The sequence below is a fragment of the Mustela nivalis genome, assembly GCF_964662115.1.
Source record: "Mustela nivalis genome assembly, chromosome: 7".
In the NCBI taxonomy this organism is placed as follows: Eukaryota; Metazoa; Chordata; class Mammalia; order Carnivora; family Mustelidae; genus Mustela; species Mustela nivalis.
Window position 1 is genome coordinate 15,294,116 of NC_139026.1, and position 22,445 is coordinate 15,316,560.

At 44.1% G+C, this 22,445-nt stretch overlaps 1 long non-coding RNA gene across 2 annotated transcripts in view; it reads left to right on the top strand.

Moving 5' to 3' along the window:
* Positions 1–22,445, top strand: part of LOC309868693 — a 151,415-nt gene that overhangs the window by 25,129 nt on the left and 103,841 nt on the right. For both annotated transcript variants that reach the window (XR_014313787.1, XR_014313788.1), the window contains exon 2: positions 9,903–9,984. This is a non-coding gene — a long non-coding RNA (uncharacterized lncRNA). The remainder of the gene's footprint in view (positions 1–9,902; positions 9,985–22,445) is intronic.

The following is a 22,445-nucleotide window of genomic DNA, read 5'->3' on the forward strand; positions in this document are numbered from 1 at the left end:
GCACTAACAGAAGGATCAAATAAAGAATACACTTCCAGAACAGTGCCTTGAAATAATAAGTTAACACTGTGGTTGCCATGATTATAATTATTATATCAATAGTAATGTGTTAACTGGTAATTTCTAGACCCCATAAATGTAAATAAAGCAGTCATGGTGGTGAAGAGCTTGGGAAGTTAGTTAACGTGAGTTCAAACTGAGCTCTGCCACTTACCAGCTGTGTGAACTTAGACATGTATCTCAACTTCCATAAGCCTCAGTATCTTCCTCCATAAAATGGGAATAAAATCAATATCTACTTATTGGACTAAGAGTCCTCAATCATTTTATATTCTTTCCCATGTTTTGAAATTGTTACTTCCAGGCAAGGAGGGCTTGGAGGATTCTGGCTGGGGGACATGGGGAAGTCAGAAGATTGAGTGTCACTTCAAGCCACTGCCATGTTCCTGAAGTTCTTTCTAGGAGGTGGCTCATGGGGCTTAGGGGTTTCCCAGGACCGTCATGATGTCAGGACACAGTGTCTCTACTTGAAGGAGCTGACAAGGAAGGACCAAGCTTCATGGCTAAACTGTTGGGGTCGAACAGTTCAATTCCTATATCTACCCCTTATATCTGTGGGACCTTTGGCAAATTACTTAACCTTTCTGAACCTCAGCTTTATTTATAAAATACAGATAAGATGTCTGGTGAGGCTTAGACAGAATTGTGTCAGCCTGCTTTCATAGGCCATTCCCTTAATTTCCTATATTATTATTTCTCCATAAAGTTGATATGAGGATTAAATGAGATAATAAATGAAAGAATATGCCCAACTAGGAAAATAGAAACTATTTTTATTAGACCAGCAAAAAAATCATTTAATCATACATTTTGGTGACCAGTTACTGAATACTTCCTCTATGTCAGATACCATGCCAGGTACTCTGATGCCACTTTTGATTTATTCAATAAGTTTTTTTTTTTTTAAAGATATCTATTTACTTATTTGACAGAGAGAGAGAGACAACAAGAGAAGGAACACAAGCAGGTAGAGTAGTAGAGGGAGAACTAGGCTTCCCACTGAGCAGGGAGCCCTATGTGGGGCTAGATCCCAGGACCCTGGGATCATGACCTGAGCCAAAGGCAGATGCTTAATGACTGAGCCACCCAGGTGCCCCTATTCAATGAGGTTTTTTTAGTATTTTCTGTGCACTAGACATCATCCTAGGTGCTTATCTATCAAAACCTTCAAAAGTCTAGATAAAACACCCCTCAAGACTGTTTAATATTACTACTATGGGAAGCTCCAGGTTGTCAACCAGTTTTTTCTAATTCATACATGGAACATGATGCCAAGAATTTAGGAACAACTGAAAATATAAAGAGGAATAAGACTCGGCTCTACCCAGCAGAGGTTTCTAGCCAGGTAAGGCCATTTTGACACTTCTGTCTTCTCATTTCTTTCTTTCTTTGAATGTCGTCTGTGGTTGACTTCTCTTTTGTTATGTACTTAATGGTTATAATAATTAATTAATTGAAGAGATATGTACTGTGTTTTCTGTTATGTCCAGGTCATAGTAGGTTTTGCTTGGAACATAATAGAGAAATAAGATGGGGGGAGTGGGTTTGGGAGAAGGGGGTGGGATTATGGACATTGGGGAGGGTATGTGCTTTGGTGAGTGCTGTGAAGTATGTAAACCTGGTGATTCACAGACCTGTACCCCTGGGGATAAAAATATATGTTTATAAAAAATAAAAAATTAAAAAAAAAAAAGATATAGTCCCTAATTTGAGGAAGTTCTAATTTAGTAATTGAAATAAGGTATCCATGAGAAGTCAAACAATCATAATCTAATAGTGTTCTGCTGAATAAAATTAATGTCTGACTGAAAGGATGACTTTGAGCAAGTATCATGGCTTCTCCCATCCTTTATAGGCAGACGGACCTGACTTCAAGGCCTGACTCTGCTCTTAACTAAATCTTGACTTTGCCAAGTCACTTAATCTCTCTGAAGGTTCTGTTTTAAAATAGAATGAAGCATTGTGAGTATGGACTGAGTCAATGCTCATAAATGCTCAGCACAATCCCTGGCACGGAAAAGCTTGACTTTAAGCCACTATTATCTGAATTAATAGTATCATTACCGTCCATTTTGGAGGTGAAGGGAGTTGGGGGGTTGAATGGGCCTGGTGGTGGGTATTAAGGAAGGCACATATTACATGGAGCCCTGGGTGTGGTGCATACACAATGAATCTTGGAACACTGAAAAAAAAAATAAAATTACAAAAAAAAAAGTATCATTATGATCCTCACTCACAAACCCTCATGACCCCAGGTGTGTGGGTGTGCACGCATGTCTGTGTTCATCGTGTGCATATGGTTAGACATTTTACTTGTCACTCCTGATCCAATCTGATCAGATAGATTCATTCAACCATTCATCCCATTGAAGGAATCACTGAATGCCTACTAAGTATCAGGCAGGGTCCTGGACACTGGAATACAGCAGAGAGCAATCAACCCTGCAAGTCAAGGTCTCTGACCTCATGGAGCGTATCTTACAGTGGAACAGCCAAAAGATACATATAAAACATCAACTGTGATGGCAGGCAGTGATAAAATGATATGCTATGAAGGAAGGGGACTGAGCATCTTCTCTCTTGCTGCGACACAAAGACTATTTTATTTCCGGTAGTATCTCCCCATATCCAGACCAGTAAGCGAGTCACTCCTTTGCTCAGGTCACCACTCTTCTTTTCACAGATCAGCCTCTGAGTCAGCAGGACACGCCTCAGAAGATACTCCTGTCATCAGCAGGGGTATGTCTGGTCTCCTAAGACTAGGAAATGGGAGGCCGAGAGATAAAAGGCCAAGCCCAAGAGAGTAGCTGGGTTTTGCAATCACGATAGAAGTAAATAATTATGGGTGCTCCAGTTTGATCTGATTATGGTCCAGATGCATGACTTGAGTGGCTAGTGGCCAGCAGAGAACAGCGGCTTTTGCTGTGACTGGTCCCTTCAGTGAGAGCAGGAAGAAGTCTAGTTAGCCTGATTTATTGAACTATTTAACATCCTCTGGATGTTCTTTATTTTGCCATTATTTATGACTTGCTGAGTCCTGGCAGTAAGCTTTGGATGAAATAAGGTGCAGGTGGAAGGCATGGCCTGGGGCTGAGGGGGGTTCCAATGCAAGGACAGGACAAAGCAAAGCTTCCATGGCTCTCATGAAGCACATGGGCTGAGAAGGTGGTGACATCTCCAAGGTGTGAGTCTAGCTCGTCTCCCATTCTCCAGATTCCTTTCACACCTCCGACATACTCCCTGCCTCCTGGGCCTTCTCTCCCTCTCTTCACAGACATGTTTCCCCGCCACCAGCAGGCTGGGCTTTGTGGTAGCTAATGAACCTCACGTCAAACCCATCCAAATTATCTCTGGGATTTGGTTTGCGAGTCCTGGCACCACATTTTATATTGACAGAAGTCGGGAGGAAAGAGAGATTGGAGAGGGGAGGCACAAGGAGGAAACAGAGAAGCACACACAGAGGCCATTTTACTCCCGTGAAGAGGAGCAGATGTTTCCCATGTTATATTTTCCACGTCTGGAGTGGCTGAGATGTGGGGGCATCATCCCTGGCTGCTCCCAGGGCTCAAGGTGGGGGGTCTGACCAGAAGCCTGAGGTGGGCCAGGAGCTCTTCCTCTGCTTCAGTCACACACGGGGCCCTGAGACCATGCATTGTTTACACTCATAGCCAGGGAGCTGTCGGGTAAAGAAACTCTCTGACCGCCAAGCTGCTTCACGTTGGCTCCAGAAACTTCTGCTGGATGGCCATTCCTCTTGACCCCAGCCTGTCCCGTTCCTGACCCCAACTTGCCCACTCAGGGAATCCCTGGAAACCTTTCCGTGCTCACTCAACCTGGACCAGCATGTCACCTCAGCTGGGGCTGTCCTGGGTTTGGCGGCCCTTTGAGTGAGCTTCATTCCCCCACAGATGCCGCTGGGCCATGTTGGGAGCTCAGCTAGACCCTCCAGAGTCCGTATGCACACGAAATGCCACAGACTAAACACTGAGTCACTGCTTGCTTGCTGCTCTCCCCGAAGCTCTGGTTTCAGAGGGAGGACCTGAGGGCTTTACTGAGAGAAATAGTTTCCCCCTTTGCTTTCTGGGTGGTTTTAAGGTGCGGCAGCGGCAAGATTGCTGGGAAAGTTGTGGGTGGGCCAAGGGCCAAGTACAATGGAGGTATCACTGGGTCAGCACTTCGTGGGAGCACGAACCCCAGCCTCTCTCTCTCACCCCCACCCCTCGGGCTCCCCCCAGACTGCAGCTAGGAGCTGTGGCTTTTAATACGACCACCACCTTCTGCTTACAGAAGGGGAACAAAGTGGCAATCATGTCCCTGGATCCTCTTCGCAACCCTGTAGGAAGGCAAGGGAGGGCCCTCCCATTTTGCAGATGAAGAAATGGAGCTCCAAGAGGACAGTGGACTTGGAAGAGGGCTGGAGACTGGGTCTCGGGGGCAGGTCTCCCGGCCCAGTGCTCACATCCCAGCAGGCGGCTGCAGGAAACAGCTGACTTCTGTAATGAGAATAGATGGACTGGGAAATTCAATGTTGGATTCTTGGGGAAAAAGGAAACTGACCTCCCACAGTGAAGTGATTAAGGCGTGGCTCACGGGCCAACTGGGCATGGTTCAGTGGCCTATGCAGTGACCCGAGCCGCAGTGTTCCATGGGTGGGGAAGAGTACAGCAGGATCCACTGGCTCTTAGGATCTTGACCTAATAGCTGGAACCCTAGGAATTTGCTTAGCTTGCTTATCAGGGACTGGTTTACCCTGAGCCACCTGGTGAACACAAATGCTTGCATGGCTGTCTGAAGATTAGGGTTGATCTTGTTTATGGATGGGAGGGAGGTTTGGTCATTTTGTACCTTAGAGAGACAGTTAAGGGTCCTGATCAGTCATTGTTAAGGCATTTCCAGAAATAGCCCTTCGGAGAAATCCACGTTGAGGTTGATGAGCCACAAATTCTTGTCCACACCATGCGTCAGTATTGCCTAGCAGCCTGTGCTGTCTCTATTTTGTTTGCTCCATATGGATGGACCTATTAATGGCTTAGAAGGAGGGTAGGAGTAGAGAAGGAGAGGAAGGTAAGAGAAGTATAATGTAGCACGACGTCCATCTCTGACTCCTTTTTAGAATGCAAAATTCAAAAGCTGGAGGATTCTTTTCTGTTGGATTTCTGAATCTTAGTAAGGCATCCAATTAACATCAGGGACCTCCAGCTTACTTTCTCCCAAAGAGCCCTTTCCTCGGGAATAGAAGTTAATAAAAAGACTCTGACTCCGGCAATGTTCTTAAAGATTTTGACCATGACCCTCACATTCATGTAAATATGACTAAAACAAAAGTTTTACAAAGCAATAATTTACCCTTACTTTTGCAATTAATTCTGGTATGTTCTCTTCTGCTGTGTTTTATATTACTAAAAAAAAAAAAAAAAAAAAAAAAAATCCCCCAAACCTGGTTGACCTACTAATGCATGATTGGAAAAACACTGCTAAAGACATTTTTGCAAATGGTCTCATCAACTTCTCACAAAATGGCTTCCTTTAATTAGTCATTCCCAGGCCCAGTCCCCTGGACCACACCAACTATGCCAGTTATGGTCAGCTCCTCTTTGCTGCTCATCCACACAGAGCAGGATGATGATGGGGAGCAAGGTTTCAAATCCCTGAACAGATTGTTACAAAAAAAAAAAGGCTTCACAATAAGGATCTGTGAGCTAAATGGTGGTGGTGGGGGGGGGGGGAATATCAAAGGACAAATGAGAATGGCCAATTTAACTTCATTTTTCCTGCCTCCTGGTGTTTGTTCATGCTGTTCCTTTCTCCTGAAACACTATTCCTCTTCCTCTGCCTCTGTCCAAAGTCTGCCAGTCTCTCAAGAATCACCTCTTCGAGGAAGTCTTCCCTGACTGCCTGTCCCTCCTTGGAGCTTGCAAACATTTGACTACCACCTATTTCATGCAACATCATGACCTGCCAGCTGAGTTGGAATATCTTAATACCTCGTGACTGACTTCTTTGAGATCAATATCTACCCTGCTTCATATACTACCAGGAAACCATGTCTATGAAGTGGGCTTTTGTGCCCTGGTCCTAGTAGAGTAAACTAGGGTGTTGGCCTTTGGCCAAAGCAGGACACTCTTCCTCGTGGGCCCTGGGACAGAGCCCTGTGTCTTTATGGCTTTATAATCTATTCCTAGGGTGACCATATGCCTTATTGTGTGGCCAGTCCTGGTTTATGCCTATTACCCAAGCATGATTATTTCTAGTATCCCATTTGCTCTTAAAGTGCACTGGTTTTGATGATATACTCACCCAACTTACACTAGGTAATGTTGGCTTCTGTTACTTCCTATTGTATATTTATAATATCTGTAGCTTATAAAGCAATTTCACCTACGTCAGCTCATTCTCTTTCTAAATTAATTATTTTCCCCTTAGAACTGCTCCTTCTTCTGTCTGCCACCATTAGCTCCCTGTCCTCATTAGCCAGAGATCTGGGAGTTAGCCTAGATCCTCCCTTCACCTCCACCTCCTGAATCCATTCATACATTCCTTAAAAAAATTTGAGGACCCGTCAAAGACCAAGCACTGTGCTAGTTGCTGGGCATATAGGTAGTGAATGAAATAGACTTTGTCTTCTTTGAATTTATATTCTGGCTCAAGAAACACCCACAAATATATAGTTTCAAGTTGTGATAAGCATGGCAAAGGGAAAGAACAGGCTCTCTGAGAGAGAAGAAGGGGGGAGGTATGGGGTGGGCTTACTTTGTTTCAGGGACCCAGGAAGGTCTTTTTGAGGAAGGAACATTTGAGCTCATATCTGAAAGATCAGAAGGAGCCAGTAGTAAGTGTTGAATGGAGTTTTCACATTTTAGGTTGATCACTCTGGAAGCCATATGGATAAAAGGCAGAGATGGAAGCAGGAGACCAATTAAGAGGTGATTACAGTTGTCCAGACAACAGTTGATGATGGCTTACCCTAGGGGGAAGTGGAGATAAATACAAGTGGACAGATTGGGCAAGTATTCTAGAGGTGAAAATCAACAGGATTTGGCTGTGGATTGGATGTGGTAGGGGGAAAGGGCTGGTGCTAAGGGAGAGGAAGTTGTCTACTGGGGGGTGGGACTTCAGCAGAACAGTGGACAGTGGAACCAATTATTGAGACGAGGAGGAGAACATGAGGAGAATATTTGATAGTGGTAATGGTGGTGGATCAAGACATCAGTTTGGGGTGCTTTTATTTGGAGGTGTTGGTGAAGATTCTAGATGCCTGTTTCAGCTTCGTGGGCATGTACAGGGCTTTTTGCTCAGAAGGATGGGCCCTGTGCTTAGTTTAATACTCTCCTATTGCCATCTTGAAATTCTTCATAATTAGGTGAAGCCGGATTGGATGACAGAACATGTGTGCAAGCAGAAGAATTACAACCAGTTTGTATGTCTGCTAATCCTCACCACCCTACTCACATATAGTGGTTGTCACGTCCCCAAGCACACATTTTAGTAGATTCATTATGTGTAGGAGTTCAGTAATACTCAAAGTGAGTATAAGGTAAATATGTTACATCTATTGGCCAAGTAAGGGCACTGACAACCCCAAGAAGCCATACCTCCATTTAAAACAACATTCTTAGAACACAGAAAGAAGACAATGGTGTTCTAAGAAACACAAATGAGCAATCCTATCATGGCCTTACTTAGGCTGAAAATGTAGGTATAGAAGGAGAGGGAAACATAGATGACCCATAGTCCCTTTTCCTTTCATTCCTTCCTTATTCATCATTCTGGGTAGAATGTGGGTGAATTAAGAAATGGAAACAACTGAGTTAGTTGGGTGCACCATTTCCACTGTTCTGGTAAAAATGAAATCCATATGTATGTGGGAGCCAGGAAACAAGAATTGTGCACTTTTGGTGATTCTGCCATTCTTCTTTTTTATTTAAAACTGACATTGTACGATATAAAGGTGAATGGTAAAATTAATGTTACTAATTTAAAATTTTAATTTTTATTTACTTAGAATGAATATAAATAGCAAATAAAAAGTACCATGAAAAGTCATAAAACAGACTGTGGGAGAAGAGAAAAAAACATTTTAGTACCTTTGATGGCACTTTTCTTCCTGCCTTTTGAATAGGATCCCACATTTTTTTTTACTGGACCTGTAAATTATGGAGCTGGCTTTAGGTAGTACATCAAGGAAATGGGTCAAGAACCCCACACTAGCAAACTCTGTTGGTTTAAGTATCTTTTCATCTATCCTGTGAGACTTATTAGCCTGGCAGTGTCTTCATTATCTTGCCTTCTTTCATATCCCTCAATTCCAACACTCTGTGAGACACCTGCCTCTCACTCTTTAAAGATGGTTGGCATGTCTAGGAAAAAGCAAAGCAGAGATACTGTATCGGGAGTGGCTTACAAAGAGAACTGTAGGACCAAGGAGAGACAAGAGAGGTAGAGGACAGGTGGAGGGGAGACCCCATGTGGGGGAAGATCTAGAAGTCACTCCCAAGACCCAAGAGGCCTGGTCCTTTGTATTTTGGGAAGAGATAAGTCCTAAATGATTTCTGGTATTGAGGCAGAACAACCCATGAAATGCTACCTTTCTAGGCAAACAGTAAGGCCAATTCTATGCCTACATTGTTTTTCCAGACGGTAAGTAGGGACATACTCTACAGGGCTGTACCACCCACTATCTGTTTGAGGGTCTCATGTCCAGGAATGACTGGACGTTCCTGGACCCATTCTACTCTAGGACTGGGCAACTGTCCAATCTCTACAGATCCTACCATCTCTCCATAGCTGCTACACTGTCAGCCAAGTCATGCTAAGGGTAAAGGAAGATCCCACTGTGAGCTTCCCTGAGTGTGAGGGACCTTGTGGAGGCAGAAATGACACAAATGTAAGAGTCTCTGTGAGAACTGAGCCATTTCTCAGATCTAGGACTTCCAGGAAGACCATATTACCCAGACTCCTTTGCAGTTACACTGGGGCTATGTGACTGGGTTCTGGCCAATGGGATCTGAATAGGAGTAATTTGACGGTGTGAGATCGGTGTTATGATGCCTGATGTTGTGGGTGGAAAGTCAGACTTATGCAATTTTATGCAGGCTCAGCAGGTGGTTCTTTTATCAACGCTTCTTTGGGGGATGTCAGGGAAGGTGGGGTGTGGAAAACAATCTAGTGGAGCAAGATGGACATTTCATGTTAAATAATAAAGATAATTATAATTAAGAAAAAAGGTGGCCATTTCATGGCAGCTTTATTTTTAAAATCTAAGGTTTTGTTTATTTGAGAGAGAGATGGAGAGACAGGGAGAGAGAGAGAGAGAGCATGAGCAGTGGGGAGAGACAGAGGGAGAAGCAGGCTCCTCACTGAGCAGGGAGTTGATCACTGACCTGGGACTTGATCCTAGGACCCTAGCATTGTGACCTGAGCTGAAGGCAGATGTTTAACAGGCTGAACCACCCAGGTGCTCCTCATGGCAGCTTTCTTAAGAGCATATAAGATACTTACAGTAAATTATTACAGTAATGGTCCCAGGAGAATTCCTTCTCCTGATGTGGTTCCCTTCCAACCTGATGGCCATGTGACTTTACGTGGCCAATGGGATATCAGCAATCATGATGTAAGTAGGGGATTGCTCTCATGGAACACAACCTTCCCAGCCATCCCTGTGAACATAATCCATAGCCAAGCCACCAGGTAACAGGAGCTATGTATGTGAGCCCAAGTGAAACTAGCTGAAGAACCACTGGGCCAACCCACAGAATTGTGGCATTAAAACTATTGTTTTAAATCATGGAGCTCTGGGGCAGTAGATAGCCAATACAATGTCTCATTTGTGTTTGCTTCCCCAGAACCTACTCTACTGCCTGGCACATTTCTGCCCTCCCTGTGTTTTTATTGACATAAAGTTTATCTTCCCAACAACACTCTCAGGTAAGTAGTATTACCGTTTTCTATTTATTTTTAATAATAAGAGTCACAGAAATTCTTATCCCAACCCCACATGCTGAAGAAACTGATTATTTTATAGAAGTAATTGAGGGTGAGGAAGATGAAGAAGCTTGCATCTGGTCACCCCATAGGACTTCGATCACCTATATTATATGCCCCTTTACTTAATAAAGAATTGATAGCCTTTGCTACTTGTTGAGTGTTGACTAAGTGCTGGCAGCTAAGTGCTTTAGTTATACGATATCACTTTCATCCTTCCAAAACCACATGGACTGGGCACTATTAGCATCTCGTTTTAGAAAAGGAGACACTGAGGATCAAGAAGGAAATGAGACTGGCTCCCCAGAACTGGTTAGTGGCAACCCTGAGCTAAACCATGTCTATCTGACTTCTTCCTCTTTTGGTCTTCACAATTTCACTTGATGTGGAGTTGCAGTTCACATGGAGATTAAGTTCCAATGTCAATGCATGGAACAAAATTCACACACCATGAAAAGTACTCTTGAAAATCTTCCAAGTCTCCTTTGAAGTAAAGTGTATACTACTTTACTTAGTAATAGATATGTAGAACTGTATAATATATTTCAGGGTTGTATCATGTTTAAAAAATGGCTTTCAACGCAAGAATCACACTGTGGCAGAGTCTGGCTGGATGCTCACAAATTCCACTGCTTTTCTTCTGGGACTCACAGAAAGACTCCATTTCCTAGATTTCTGCAGTTAAATTGGACCATGTGACTGAGTTCTGGCCAGTGGAAGATGAACAGGGGTGATCTATGTCATTGCTAGGGTTGGATCTTAAATACTTCTTTTGTTCTCTAGTCTAGGAGTTGGCAAACTATGGCTCAGAGTCAATCTGGCCTTCTGGCTGTTTTTGTAAATAAAGTTTTATTGCAACATTGCCACACTCACTTGTTTACACATGGCCTCTGGCTGCTTTCATGCTATAACAGCAGACACAAGTAGTTGTGACAGAGACCACATGGCTTGCAAAACCTAAAATATTTACCAAAAGGAAGAACATCCTATGGGGAAAGACAGTCTCTTAAACAAATTTGGTTGGGGAAACTGGTCAGCTACATGCAAAATAATGAAAAGAGGCCACTTTCTTACACCATACAAAAATAAATTCAAAATGGATTAAACATCTCAATATGAAACCTGAAACCATAAACACTCTAGAAGAGAACACAGGCAGTAAGTTCTCTGACATTGGCCATAGCAACATTTTTCAAGAAATGTCTCCTGAGGCAAGGGAAATAAAGGCAAAAATAAACTATTAGAACTACATCAGAATAAAAATCTTCTGCATGTGAAGGATACAATCAACAAAACTGAAAGGCAACCTACTGAATGGGAGATATTTGCAAATGACATATCCAGGAGACGGTTAGTATCCAAAATATCTAAAGAACTTGTACAAATCAACACCCAAACCCCAAATAATACAAATTAAAAAATGAGCAGAAGAAATGAACAGATATTTTTCCAAAGAAGACATCCAGATAGCCAACAGATGCATAAAAGATGCTTATGATCACTCATCATCAGAAAACTACAAATCGAAACTACAATGAGATATCACGGCACACCTGTTAGAATGACTAAAATCAACGACACAAGAAACAACAAGTGTTATCAAGGATGTGGAGAAAAAGGAAGCCTTTTGCACTGTAGGTGGGAAGGCAAACTGGTGCAGCCACTGTGGAAAACAGTATGGAGATTCCTCAAAAAGTTAAAAATAAAACTACCTTATGCTCCAATAATCATGCTACTAGGTATTCCCCCCCCCCCAAATAAAAACACTGATTCAGAGGGATATATACTGAATAACTCTTTAGCCATAAAAAAAGAATGGGATCCTGTCATTTGCAATGACACACACAGAGCTAGAGAGTATAACACTAAGTAAAATAAGTCAGAGAAAGACCAATACCTTATGATTTCAATCATATGTGGAACTTAACAAAAGAAATGAGCAAGAGAAAAAAGAGAAAGAGAGAGAGAGATATCAAGAAATAGACACTTTTAAAAAAAGATTTTATTTATTTATTTGACAGAGATCACAAGTAGGCAGAGAGTCAGGCAGAGAGAGAGAGAGAGGAAGGGAAGAAGACTCCCTGTTCAGCAGAAAACCTGATGCGGGTCTCGGACCCAGGACCCTAGGATCATGACCTGAGGTGAAGGCAGAGGCTTTAATGCACTGAACCACCCAGGCACCCCTAGAAATAGACACTTTATAGAGAACAACTGCTGGTTAACCAGAGGCGAGGTAGGTGGGGGTGCTGGGGGAAACAGGTGACGTGGATTAAAGACTACACTTGCTGTAATGTGCACCTGATATTGTATGGAAATGTTGAATCATTATATTGTACACCTGAAACTCATATAACACTGCAAGGTAACTATACTGGAATTAAAAATTCAGAAATTAGAAAGGGAAAAATCTGGGGAAAATAACATTTACCACAAGTTTGCTGACCTCTGCTCTTGTCCTCTCGTGGTCATTGCCATGAAGTAACATCCAATTCTACCATTAGCAATGAAAACTTAATTCCTTAACTGTTGGGAGTGCTGCTGGAAGGTGGTCCTCCTCTGAATTCACTGACTAATAACACAGAGGTTTAATAGCATAGCCATTTGCCCCAACTCAGGACAGCTCTGAGAGAACACCTGGTTCCAGAATTTTCCACTGGGCTCATGGAGACCATTTTGAGGCCACACCACAGTTCACCTTTTCCCTCTGCTCAGCCTTGCATCTTGGCTTCCCTTTCAACAAGTGTTGAACCCAGGAGTCCTCGCTGATAAACATCCTGCATTCTGATCTCAGTCTCACAGCCTGCTTCTGGGGAGTCCAGCCAGCAGCAGCTGTCATCCCTTTCTGGAGTGTTGAATATAGCAGTGTCAGAGATGGAAGGTGCTGGATCCTTGCATCACTGCCTAGAGGACCATCATGAACGGTCACCTCCAGACACGCTTCCCCCTGTGATAGTGGGCAAGCCATTCACCTCTATCATGTGATGCGTCTTAGACTTTGCATTATTCATTACAGCAGCCAGCTCTACTTATTTTGACAAATATATTCAGCAAGACAAGGTTTTATGGGGTGAGAGGTCTACAAATACTGAGACCACAGATGACACACACCCTCTCAAAGTCACCTCAGAGCAGCTGCCCTGTGAATAAGATGGAGGAAGGTCAAGTCACTCAAATCCATGATACATTGTTCTCTTTTGGTCTCTCTTTTCTCCCTCTCACCAAACACATCAGCAGAATTCTTCGAGGGTAAATGTGGGCACGATGTGATTGCCCCTCTGGCCGTTTGGAGGTCCACCATCAAAGCATCTTTGAACAGCCTGCATTCTGCAATAGTTGAAAAATGAGTAGCGTGTGGATAGCCAAGAAGTGGATAAGTGGGGGATCAAATCAAGCCCAGATGTCAGTCAGTCTCCCCCGACCCAAGCTGGAGGCTGGGATAGAACTCCAAGGAAGAGTTCCCAGTGGGGTTTCCCTGGAGCTGAACACAAACAGCCCCACTGATTACTGCCTACCAGGCATGGCCCCACTGCAGGAGTGTCTGCAGAGGTATCTGGAGCCCAATGTGGTCTTTCGTCTCCCCTCTCTCTGAAGTCATCCTAGGACACAGGTGTGCATCCCCCACAGCCGGCCGACAGAGAAGATGAATCAGCTTCCCTGAAAGATATGCCCCAGAGCAGTCTGTCAGCTGAAACTTGTCTGAAGAAGCGCAGTTCCCTCCTGACCACAGCTAATGAAAATTGTGGCTTGCCCGAGGAGGAATCCGTGCTATTCTTTAAAGGAACAATGCTAACCACAGATGTGCAGCATCTGGCATGTGGTAGGGATTTCCCTGAATGAGAACTATCACTGGACCAGCCAGTTCTTGAGATGTCTTTGGGCCCAGGCATGTATTTTCTTACTTTCGGCTCTGGAGTTGGGTTCTCAGAAGTTTGAGTGAAATCCAAGGCCTCTTTCTATCACTTAGTATTTTTCATTATATGCTCCCCCTCATTTATCTTCTGTGGGTCTTGATGAACAGGATTGAGATACCCCAAAGCATATGTCCCTGCTTTGAGGTCTTTGCTCCTGTCATTCTCCATGTCTTCACTGCCCCTCTTTGTTGACTATCTCATTTGTGAGGACTTTTTCCACCACAATTAAGTGAAGACTGATCGAACTTGCTTGAAGCAAAAACTACATTTATTAAGTAATCTAAGTTAAAATCCAGAACCACTTGATGACTTCAAAGACAGATATAGCTGCATCCAGGGATTCAGATTTTTCCAGGACCTGGTCTTATTCTGTTTCTTCAGGTCTAGACTCTGTCTTCTTTTACATTTGTTCCAGTTTCAGGTAGGCACTGGATGGGCTCCTGTCTTATATGTTACCAGATTAGCTCCTACATGGAAAGAGATTGAATTTTCCCCAGTTAGCTTGGGGATGGGCCTGATTAGACCACTTCAGACACATTCATGTTCACCTACGAACAAATCACTATAATCAAGGGGATGCCATCCCTATTGCTGTCCAGACCTGTGTCCTTTGCTCACTTCTAAGGGTAGGGAGTTAGGTCTTTCCCCAAAGGACATCAGGATCCTATTATATGACTTGTGTTGAATGGATGTAGGATAGGGAAAATCAGTAGACACATGATCCATAACTTGCTTCTCCAGTTCATCCCAGACCACATTCCCCTTTCTTGCCCCTACAACATTTTTGCAGTTGAATATGGGATTGTATCCACCTCCTCTGCTTCTCCTACTAGGACTAGAGGGCCTTCTGGTAAGGAAGATGTGGGTAGACATGGGGGCTAGAAATCACATTGTACTTTTTTTACTTGTTGAAACCCAGTGAAATCAAATGAAACAAAGCAGCTTTGAAACAGGGGACTATAGTTACAACAGTTAAGAGTTTGGAACAGAGAAGAAATGGGCTTAAGTGACAAGGATGTCACTTAGGATGGGGGCCAATTCTACCTGTATGTATGAGTGTCCTTCCACCTCATGCTCCCCAGGAGCTGCCTCCTGGTTCAGAGAGGATGCCAAGATTTGCCATAATTTGGGGCTGGCTGAACACTTGCTGAGTCTGTGTGTATCACTGAGCTCTTGGTATCAGTGCTATATGCCTTATATTCTTCTCATACCACCTTATGTGTCTAGCACTTTTGCGAGCACCTAATAATTACTTGACAGGTTTTTGTTGGGTTAAGTTGTAATATAAGTGCCAGTGCTCAAACCTGGAAATCAAAGAGGTGTAGCTTGTAATCAAGTCTCTTGACCTTGGCTGAGCTAAATAGCCATACCGAGAGAGCAGAAAACAGGATAACAGCTATTTCTGTCTGGTGCTTCTAGTTCACAATACTTAACATTGCAGGCTTACTCACAATAACCCTGTGAGATAATCCAAATGCTACGGGGTAAGCTTCAAGGTTAAGCCTAAGGCAAAAACTGGGTGTAATAAAAATTTCCCTGGAAACTCCTATAAATCATCCATAAAGTACAGTTTAAAAGGTTTTGTGATTGCAACAAAATACTGGAATACTTGTGAATTATGCAGCTGGAGAAAGTAACATATTGCTTGTTATTTAGCAAGAGTACCTTTCCCAAAATGCAATATTAAAGTACAACCATTTACTTATTTAATGCAGCAAGTTGTTCACAACCAGAAAGGGGGGAAGAGCCGTTCCACATCTTTGGTTTTAAGATCATTCTGGGACACATGTGCATTGAGTGGGTTGTCAAATAGAATCTTCTGGACTATTTAAGTAGCTGTTTTTATTTCTTCCTCTTTGTTCTTCACCAAATGTAAATGGGCAGATTCATATAAATTAAATGTGGGATGCATTTCCCCAATCTCATTTGATTAAAAATGTTGATTATAGATTTAGAAAATGTTAGGCATGGGGTTGGGCCCAAGGGATTCAATGGTGGAGAAAACAGCCGTGATTTCTGGCCTCATGGAATTTATAGTCTTTACAGATTACTTTACACACAAAAAGAAACTGAAGTGCAGAGAGGCAACTGCCAAAGATTGCTCAGCCAGTAAGAAGTGGGGTTGGGATCTGAACCCGGGTCTTTTGGCTTTAAAATTCTCCCAACTACTCCCCACTGGCTTCCATGGTAACTGAAGTCACTTCCAAAGCCAAAGTCAGAGTCCTGGAGTTCATTACAGAAGAAACAGACCATTGGAGCTGGCCACTTGCCTTGCAGTTGGGATCTGGAATTGAGTTTGTACTTGGTGTTGAATTGTTCCCTCCAGAAATGTGATGGGTTGGAACGGAATGGTAATGAGGGCCCTATTTGCTCCAGAGTGTCCACTCCCTATCCTGCCCACCAGCCATAATGGTTGACCACCCTTCTTAAGCCCCCTATTGATTACAGAGAGTTGATTTTTTCTGATGCAAGTGGCTGAGCTGAGGGCAGTTACAGCTGAGCCATAGCCCCCCAAATTACTGCCTTCCGGACAAAATATGTCAGGCAGCTTTCCCAAGAGCCCTTTCCAAGGATGAGGAGGCTGGTCCTGGACTTGCATCTCCTTTGTTGGATACCTATATGTGTGCATATGTTCCCCCTCCATGTGTACCTCCAAATGGCCTAAGAACCAGGGTGCCCCCATTCCCAGAGTCCTAGGCCCCCCGTGAGCCTCTCGGGCCCTGTCCAAGGAAGAGCCTTGAGGATGCAGCCAATAGGACCCATCAAAAAGCTGTGGTTTGCCCTGGATCTCAATGTGCTGATCCAACCCACCATAGAGGTTGTGGCGCCAGACCTGGGGCCCCTCCTTGGCTGACACATCCATTTGGATGAGTTAAAGAGTAATCTTCATATTGAAGGCATTGGTGACTCCCCTCCTATCCCCTAAGCCAGGACAGATTTGCTTCATCAACTCAGTTTCATTAAGGGGATGTCTACAGTGAGTGGAGGTTTAGGTTAGAATTAATTCTTCTCTGTTGCTCCTGTCAGAAAGATAAAAATAAAGCATTTAGCTCAAGGAAAGTTGGCTTCTGATACAGACTTGTGTATTTACTCTTTGGAGAAATGTCACTAATGGTGTTTTAATAATGCTTTATGTGCCTAGAGACCGATAATAAGAAGAACTTACTATTTACCAAAGCAACTGCTAGCCCCTTAATGACGGGCTAAGCATCAGCTACTGGCAGGATATGTACTGGGTGAGTGCTGTGTAATTACCAAGCAAATTCATCATTATTTCTGTCTTATAAACCAGAATATGTGTTAAATAATACTTTGGGGCCACTGAAAGTAATTACCAAGCCCCATCTCTGTAAGAACACGTAATTATCCTACGGTTGCCCGGTGTTTACCAAGCAAATCTATGCAATTATTATCTAAAGCCCAAACCCTACCCTCAGAGCCACAAAAGTGCACCCGAGGGCAGGTCTGCGCCCAGAGTAGAAGCAGCATGTGCACGCGGGTCAGGAAGGACTGAGGCCTCCACCTCCCAAGTTCCAGCTCTGCTCTCCTTCCTGGCCTCCAAAAAAAGCCACGGACAAGGTTTTAAGAAACAAGTCGTGTCTTCCCTCTCCCCCGCCCAAGGCCAGCCAGCCCCAGCTCCGCCCCAGCCTCAACTCCTCCTCTGGCCTCCCTGGGCTGGGCTTCCAGCCTTCCAGTTCCTACCGCGGGGTCTGCTGGTCCCTACCGCGGGGCCTGCTGGTCCCTACCGCGGGGCCTGCTGGTCCCCACCGCGGGGTTTGCTGGTCCCTACCGCAAGGATCGCTGGGGGCGCCTCAGCTTCCTGCTTCCCAGCGTTCCATTCGGCACTTCCGGGAAGCTCCTTCAAAGGGTCGCCTTCCGTCCAGGAATTGTGCTGGGCTCCGAGGAACCAGAGATCCGTAAGACACCCTACCCCGCGTTTGAGGGCTCAGGTGGGAGACGCAGACCGTTTCCAGAAGGGTAGGTCTGCGACAGAGAGACTGAGTAGCATTGAGGTCAGAAGCTTGGGCTCTGGAGCCGGGCTGCCTGGCTTCGCAGGTGCTTTGGCAAAGCGGAGATCATCCGAGCGCCCGTGGTAAAGATGGCTGTGTGAGTTGTAGCAGGAAAGTGCTGAGAACGGTGCCTATTACTTGAACGTGGTAAACGTGGGGGAATGCATGCCCGGAGACTTCAGCACTCATATGCCATCGTGAGACAAAGCCCGCTCTGCTCCTGCCCCAGAGAAGAGTTCTTTTCCTCTTGGGAGCTCACGGGGCATCCCATATGGCCGTCTCTCATGGCAGCTAGCATTTTCTCCCAGGCACTGCGCGTTAACCCGGGTCAGGCTCTGACCTCCCTCACTGAGTTCACGGAGTTCCAAGTTTGGGTATTATTCGTGGAGCAGAGAGCCAGGAGTGGAGTAGGCCCTCGTTACATGTTTGTTGAATGGATAGCAGTCACTCAATAAACACTTGTTTAAAAAAAAAGAAAAGAAAAGGAGCTCTTCAAAGTCCTATTTGACCACATGGCCAAGGCCATGAGCCAAAACCACAGATTTTATTCTGTTTTCACTAATGTGGGTACATGTGGGGGAGTTGGATTTTGAAAGGATTGCAGAAGAGATTTCTTGATGACCCAGACTGGTGAACAAAAGCCTAATTAATTAAAAACAAAGAAACAAAGGCCTTGCTCATTAGGGCTCCTTTCTGCTCACTTGGTATTGATGAGCTGACATTTGACTGTGAGGCTGGGTCTCCAGGCAGAACCCGGGGCTCCTTCTTCCAGTCCCCCCTCCCCCCCCTCAGGAGACTCTGGTGAGCTGGGCAGAAGAAAGCAGTATTGTTAACTGCTTTTGTTCAGAAGGTCCCCCAGCTGGCCCCAGGTCACCATGCTTCACTGTTTACTTGTGTGTTCTTAATACGGTCCTCCGAATTATCAGAAGATTAGATTTTTCTTTCTTCATCACCAACTGTCCCTCTCCCACCCACATGCCCACATCCTCCATCCTTTTCATTCCTCAGTCTCATAGTCTCTGAGTGAATGTTAATTAGGCTGAACACAAGCTGGAAGGTCAGTGGCCTGTGCCTCTTCTGTCAGGCACCCCCTCCCTTATATTTAATAGTAGGAACAATAAGTACGGTGGCATATTTACCATTTCAAAGAACTTGCCCATACATGATACCTTTTCATATGACATCCACGTCCATGTAGTGAAATTTTATTATTCCCATTTTAGAGCTGAGAAACATAAAGCCGAGGGGTGGTAAGTGATCTGCCCATCTGCCCATCATCACAGCCAGAGACAGGAGAGAGAATTCAAGGACACACTTTCCACCTTCCAGCCCTGTACCCTTTCTCATACACCATGCTGCCTGTGATGTCCCAAAAGACACAGGGAAGTCTGCATCATATCTACTAAATCTAGGGCATTTCAGATGGAATGTAGCTATAGTCATAAACACATAACACTCATTGTCACTGCATTTGAGAACTCTCTGAATGATAGAAGCTGGTCATTTCTTGGGTTTGACAATAGAATAGATGAGGGTGAGCCATGGTCAAAGAGAAGTATGTTAATTGAAAAGCTAAATGTCCACTAAATGATTCACCAACTCCTGCCCATTCTATTTAACCAAAGAACATTCCAGGTTCAGGATGTCCTCATCTGGGCTGCTTGAGGCTGGGAAGAAGAAGCCCAAGTATGACTCCTGTGCTCTTTTTTTTTTTTTTTGGTAGGCTATGCTCCTTTTTTTTTAAAATTAATTAATTTATTTTCAGCATAACAGTATTCATTATTTTTCCACCACACCCAGTGCTCCATGCAATCCGTGCCCTCTATAATACCCACCACCTGGTACCCCAACCTCCCACCCCCCTGCCACTTCAAACCCCTCAGATTGTTTTTCAGAGTCCATAGTCTCTCATGATTCACCTCCCCTTCAAATTTACCCCAGCTCCCTTCTCCTTTCTAACTCTTCATGTCCTCCACACATAAGTGAAACCATATGATAATTGACTCTCTCTGCTTGACTTATTTCACTCAGCATAATCTCTTTGAGTCCTGTCCATGTTGCTACAAAAGTTGGGTATTCATCCTTTCTGATGGAGGCATAATACTCCATAGTGTATATGGACCACATTTTCCTTATCCATTTGTCCGTTGAAGGGCATCTTGGTTCTTTCCATAGTTTGGTGACCATGGCCATTGCTGCTATAAACATTGGGGTACAGATGGCTCTTATTTTCATGACATCTGTATCTTTGGGGTAAATACCCAGGACTCCTGTGCTCTTAAAGGAGCTTTCAGCTGCTTCACAGAAGCAAGATGGACAATAAATATCAGACAGAAAGAAAGGCTCTTTTGCAATGATGGTTTAGAAAATACTGGTAAGGCACTTAGGAGTTAATGTGTGTGTAACATACTGATTGGATTTCAAAGATTACTACACAAACAAGAAAGTAAAAGAGCACATTAATAATTTTGACATTAATTGGATATTGAAATGATATCTTGACTACATTGGATTCAGTAAAATATATTATTAAAATGAAAAAAAAAAAAAGTAAATGAGGTCTGATGTAGGCCTACAAGGATGATTAGTGTTGGTTTGGGGGACAAAGTTATGGCTTGACCAGTAAGTAAGAAACTCAGATTCATTGGGCCTTGTGTTTATGTAGACTTTGGTGGGAGTAATAATGACAGCCATACACAAGCAATAAACATTAACATTTATGGAGCACTTACTATACTTCAGGCCCTGTCCTAAGAGCTTTGTATGGATTCACTCATGTAATTTGCATGCTAACACTAACCAGGAGATACTGACATTAGAGGCTTAGAAAAGTTAAGCCATTGCCTGATTGACCCAGCTAGTAAATCCTGGAACCCAGAAGAAAATGGCCCCAGAGCATACATTCTTAAACACCGCCTAAGAGTTCAGAATAAGCCTCAGTGGTCCACATAACCTAACCTTGCTGTGCGTGAGACAACTGGGCATTGCTCATTCATGAACTAATGCTCTAAATACATGCCACCCAGAGATCAGCTGGGGGCCCCATGTCCTGGTTTTTACATGATGTCACCATCAATGGAACCATGCTTTAACAACCAACATTTCTTAAAAGCCATGTCAGCCTCTACTGGCAAGAATATTATAGGAGATCCAATTCATAAATCTTAGCAATATTTTTAAAACCCTCTTTTTTACTTCCATCATTTTCAATGTCTTCTAAACTTCATAATGGCCTTGAAGCCCCTCTTTTCTTCAATACCTGTTCTCTGCTGAAATCAGGCCACATGGCTCAAGGTTTTCTCCCCCTTCCTCCCATCTTTTGGGCCTCTGCCAGTCTTCCTGATATCTATTTCTCCAATGTAAGCGTCCATTCATTCCTGCTCCTTAAATTCTTACCACACCCATTTTCCTGGCCTATGTAAAAACTTCCAGGAACTCAACCAAAAGATGAAAAATGTCCTTTAGAAAAAAAAGGGAAAGATGATAAATGACCCAAGTTAGATGTGTGTGTGTGTGTGTGTGTGTGTGTGTATGTGTAAGGAAGGTCATAGGATGAGGGTTGAATGTGAACATTTGAGTGTATTTTCTTAAACTCTGTCTGCAGCACAAGTGTGTTGGCTTCCAAGCCGTTGCTAGATCCTGGAGTTAAAGACATGAATGAGAGATGTCACTACCTGCACAGAGAGCCTCATGCAGTGGGAGAGGTCAACAAAGAAGCAGATGGAAAGGCACTCTGCACCACCCCAGAAGTAAGCGTGAAGATACCATGGAGGACTCCAGCAAGCACACTGTGTGGGTTGGCAAGGCTTTGTGCAAAAAGAGAGGCCAGGTTATTGAGGCCTAAATGGGAACCCAGTAGGACTGAAATTGGGATTCCCAGAGGTGAGATCCTAACATTTATTCCTAAGACTGATGTACAACAAGATTTTCCACTTTTCCCAGAAGGGCAGTATAAGCAGGTGCTCAACACACATTTGTTAAATGAATGAAAATGGGTTGGTGGTGGGAAATTTGCCCAATGCCCCACTGCTCTGAATGGTAACAGGAAGCTGAGTGATCCTTGGGTGCCAGTTACTGCCTTTGTCACCCTATGGTGAGTTCTGTGTGAAAGTCAGCCTAAGGGAGGAGGACGTGGAAGCCTAGAGGCTGGATGACCCTTGGTGACAGGTCACCTGTTACCATTCTAGCAAGTACATGGAGCCTGGAGTCCAGTGCCACCAGCTCTGGTCTGCAAGAGCCTCCAGTCAGAAGTGGATTCAGGATTCTGTTTTGATCCTGGGTTTAGGGCCTAGGGTGGTGAGTATGATGTGGTCATGCCTCATCTGCTCACGTGTTGGCCACGCCACAGGCTTCATGTTGAGTGTTTGTGAGATGGGTCAATTGTGTGGGGTGTGATCTACACCATTATTATGGGAAAGTCTGAGCTAATGGATGGAGTTCCGGGTGGATATTGGGGAAGGGAAGAGGATCAGCCACTTGTTCT